The sequence below is a fragment of the Engraulis encrasicolus genome, chromosome 14, assembly GCF_034702125.1.
Source record: "Engraulis encrasicolus isolate BLACKSEA-1 chromosome 14, IST_EnEncr_1.0, whole genome shotgun sequence".
Classification (NCBI taxonomy): domain Eukaryota; kingdom Metazoa; phylum Chordata; class Actinopteri; order Clupeiformes; family Engraulidae; genus Engraulis; species Engraulis encrasicolus.
In genome coordinates, this window is record NC_085870.1 from 24,258,727 (window position 1) to 24,263,726 (window position 5,000).

General features: G+C 45.6%; 1 protein-coding gene across 1 annotated transcript in view; it reads right to left on the minus strand.

The window, feature by feature from the left end:
• Positions 1–5,000, minus strand: part of cntn4 (contactin 4) — a 229,798-nt gene that overhangs the window by 146,143 nt on the left and 78,655 nt on the right. The window lies entirely within an intron of this gene.

Below are 5,000 nucleotides of genomic sequence, written 5' to 3' on the forward strand. Positions count from 1 at the left end.
CTGTGAGCTGTGTGCTGTTTTCCCGCTCTATCTTGTGACTCAGCGTGTGATGAAGTGGGAGGGAAACTATCTCCCAAATCTCCATTTGTTTTTTTTTTGTCTGCCAGCAACAGCAGTTTGTTACCTTTTTAAAAAATGTTTTTTTTTTTTTTAAACTATGCACTGACAAAGAAGATGCACAAAGGTAAAACACCTATTGTTCACAGGAAATTTCAGTTAAAAAAAAAGTTTTTTTCTTGACAGAAAAGAAAAACAAACACTTAACCAAAACTATTCAATACAAAAGCAATGAATAATGCATGAAACATTCACAAAATAGCCCAACTATCATGACAAATTTCCCAACAGCAGACTTAACATATGCAAATATGCTTGTACACTAAGGCTGTATTATAGTCCTGTCTGCGGAGAACAAGACTACAAAAGAAAGACTTCAGCAAGCATAATTAATCATAGCATAGTTGTGCAGGCCTTATTTTCATTGGGCCTGAGCGAAGCTACGACATGACAACAAAATATTCTTTAGTTCAGGTTCAAGATGAAACAAGGGTTTCATGGCCGATGAGTCACCAACGCGCTCATTGCATTGAATGGGAGACGGAGACAGAGACAAAGACAGAGAGAGAGAGAGAGAGCGAGAGAGCGAGAGAGAGAATGAGAATGAGAATGTGAGTGAGAGCGAGAGCAAGAGCAAGCGAAAGCAAGAGAGAAGGTGAGAGAGAGAGAGAGCGAGAGAGAGAGAGAGAAAGCAAGAGCAAGAGCAAGAGCGAGAGCAAGAGAGAAGGTGAGAAGCAGAGACTGAGAGAAAGGCAGAGACAGATAGAGAGACTGATAGATAGAAAAAGAGCCCCCCTTAAGGTCTGACAGTCTAAATCAAGTCTGAATGAGATCACCGCTCTCCAAAAACCCCATATGGGGTCAGAGCCTAATGGAGCTCCCCGGAGCAGCACAAACAAAAGGGAGTGGGAGCGCAGCGGAGGATGGCGATGGGAGCACAGCGGAGGATGGCGATGGGAGGCCGGAGAGTGAAGCTAAGGAAGAGAGCTCCATCACACCACTGCACTCCGATATGCTCAGACTCCCGGCATATTCGACCCTCCTGAATGCCATAAACACATACTTTTTATCCGTTTGGGTCTTTCACACTGTTGCACTCTAATATGCTCAGACTGCGAGCACATTTGGCCCTAGATGCCTACACATACTTTGTCAGTGCATAATTTTTTCATACAGTTGGGTATTTCTCATATTGTTTCCTTTGTAAATCCTGTTGGGCTTACCAAAAGATGAGTATATCATACAGTACAGATAAAAAAGATCTGTCTATAAAGATATCCATCATAAAGTGCATATTGGCAGGGAACAAGAAATTTGTGGATACACGCCTAACAAATTATTGTTTTTGTTTAACACATCTTATAAGTCCCCTATAGAGACAGTAAGGCATGTACGCATATTTGTGACTTACATGTGAACCCTATTCAAAAGTGTTAGCTTTAAAAAAGCCTTTATTCAAGACATTGAGATAGTGTGACAGGAAACAAGTTGCAGAGAGAGAGAGGGGGGATGGATTGGCAAAAGATCCCAGGTTGGAATCGAACCCGTGTCATCAACGTAATGGTACAACATCGTATCTCACTGAGCCACAGCGCCCTCAAAGTTAGCATGTGTGAAACTTTACTGTAGTCTTGCATTGTAATGGACAAATTAAGATGGAATGTGAAATTATTTTATATATTTTTAAAACTTCTCAAGTTGCAATCATGTCATTTTGAACTCATTATCAAACAATCACCTTTTTAGTGCATATTATTATTATCATTTTTTTCAGAGCTGTTGGTACCAAATTTTGGGCAGGATTTCTAGTTTCACAATACACACCATTCCGCCATTGGAATAATTCACTATTTGGCAAAAAAACAACAACCATAATACTATACCCCTACAATAAGACCCAGAGTCTTCAGCAATGCATCATGACTTGGTCATTGCCATCTGGTATCAACAAAGTTAAAACAGTCGCCATGTCACATGTTGATTTCTGAACTCGGGTACTGACACTGCTGGTCAGCAGTCACTACAGTCTGTTATAGAAAGCCTTCATCTACTTCTTCTATTGGCCTCTCTTGGAAAATGTGCCGATCTGAGTCCAAGTCAGCAAAAGCCAAAAAAGTCTCTGTTTAGAGCTGCTTATGGATAGAAGGCCTTGGGGAGGAGAGGGAGGAGAGTGGTCTGATCTCTCTGTCTGTCTGTCTTTCTCCCTCTCTCGCACACGCTCTCTCTCTCTCTGTCTCTGTCTCTGTCTCTGTCTGTCTCTGTCTCTGTCTCTGTCTCTCTCTCTGTCTCTCTCTCTCTGTCTCTCTCTCTCTCTCTCTCTCTCTCTCTCTCTCTCTCTCTCTCTCTCTCTCTCTCTCTCTCTCTCTCTCTCTCTGTTGTCAGCAGGCTAATGCACAGCTCGCCTGTCAGGCAACTCATTAGACTAGCATGGGCGCTGGTTGTTTGAGCTTTTCAGACACACACACACACACATGCACACACGCACGCACACACACACACACACACACACACACACACACACACACACACACACACACACACACACACACACACACACACACACACACTCACTCTCTCTCTCTCTCTCTCTCTCTCTCTCTCTCTCTCTCTCTGTCACTCACAGACGCACAGACACACGCACGCAGGCATGCACACAGAAGAGAGAGGCAGTCCTTTTCAAAGTGCATTTTTGCTCGACTGCCTTTGTAGTCTCTGCTGTATAGTTTTGCCAGTGCTAAATGAATGAGAGGGCAACTATTTCTAAGGAGGGAAAATCCCTTAAGCAACATGCAGCACACACTGTTGCCTTGCCTCTATAGAAATATATTCAAAGAGTGGCGCGTAATGCGGGTAAACTTATTTTTTTCTATTCTTCTGTTTTTCTTTCTTTCTTTTTTTTTTTCTTTTTCATGCCCTGCAATCGTCCTCAGTGCAAAACAGAAATGACAACCCTGTGGTACTCTGCAATGCGCTGATAAAAAAGTACGGAGAAGCTTTTTTTTCCTCGCTCTTTTCTCCTTTTTTTCCAGAGCAGCCAAGAAACTAATCAGATAGTCTTTTATCTCCATGGTTGCCTTTGACACGGCTCACACACTGTCTCAATGTTTGAGGTCTCATCCATCACCATGCTTTGTATCCACTGATAGGCTGCCGTCGCGTCTGTGGAGGACACACTAACTCTGTTCCCGTTCTCGGTGCCAAATAATAACACACTACAGCCACAGCAGTTATTAAGAAAAAAATACGGAACAAAAATAACATGAAGAAAAATTAAAAAAAGAGATTGTTCAGTAGGCGAGAAATAACAAGCAACAAGAAAACCACTAATGTCAACAAAAATGTGTTTGGTATTTGGATGACTATACTGCATTGTGGACAGAGGAACAAGAAAAACATGTTTTTCACACACACACACACACACACACACACACACACACACACACACACACACACACACACACACACACACACACACACACACACACACACACACACACACACACACACACACACACACACACACACACACAAGCACACACAGGCACACACAAACGCACACACTGCTGAGTTAATTAATTGAGGTCGTCAAGCAGATAGGTGAGTGTAAATGAACGCCTCTGTTTGCCATGGTGACTATGGGAAGCCAATTAAGGGCGGACCATGAGCCAGTGGTGGAGAGAGAGAGAGAGAGAGAGAGAGAGAGAGAGAGAGAGAGAGAGAGAGAGAGAGAGAGAGAGAGAGAGAGAGAGAGAGAGAGAGAGAGAGAGCATGGGCGGCTTTGGTAGTGGAGGCCATGTCCAGCTCCAGGCAAGGGGGGAGAGAGAGAGAGAGAGAGAGAGAGAGAGAGAGAGAGAGAGAGAGAGAGAGAGAGAGAGAGAGAGAGAGAGAGAGAGAGAGAGAGAGAGAGAGAGAGGGAGGGAGAGAGCAATAGCAATAGCAATAGCAATAGCAACAGAGAGAGCCGCTCCAGGCAAGGGGAGATGGGGACAGAGGGGATGGGGAGAGGGAGGGGGGCAGACTGGGGCAAAAAGAGACAAAAGAGGAGGATAAAGAGAGAGGAAGGAGGAGAGGAGAGAGAGAGGAAGGATAGGCAAGGTATGGATGGATGAGAGGAGACCGCAGAGCGACAGGAAGAGAGGGAGACAGGAGGAGAGGAGAGAGAGAGGGGACGGACGGGGGAGAGAGGGATGAGAGGAGACCGCAGAGACAGGAGGATAGGGAGACAGGAGGAGAGGAGAGAGAGACAGGAGGAGAGGAAAGAGAGTGGAAGGATGGGGGAGAGAGGGATGAGAGGAGACCGCAGAGAAAGAGAGAGAGAGAGAGAGAGAGAGAGGAGGAAAGATGGGTAGAGAAAGTAGGGAGGGATGAGAAGAAGTGGGAGACAGGCGGTCACGAGAGAGTGGAAGGATGCAGGAGAGGGGGATGTGAGGAGACCACAGAAAGAGGAAGGAAAATGGTTGGGTGGAGAGAAGAGAAAGTAGGAAGAAAGGAGAGAAAGGGGCAAAGAGAGGAGAGGAGATAGCTGCTTGCACGCAGAGGGCTAAATAGAGAGTGCTGTGACTCAGTGGAGACACACAAATGCTGTGAGGACTTCTCTTACCACCACTGACGAGTGGCGAACGAGACAGGTCTGCACACACACACACACACACACACACACACACACACACAACACACACACACACACACACACACACACACACACACACACACACACACACACACACACACACACACACACACACACACACACACACACACACACACACACACACACACGCAAACGCAAACACAGACGCACACGCACACACACTCACAGGAGCTTGGCCACACAAGTAAAGCCAGGCAGGCCAGCAGCTCAGCTCCATGTACATTATTAGCCAATAGAGCAGCGCACTGCCAAGCCTGCCAAGAGCAGAGGCCCCTAGTGCCTCCAATATGCA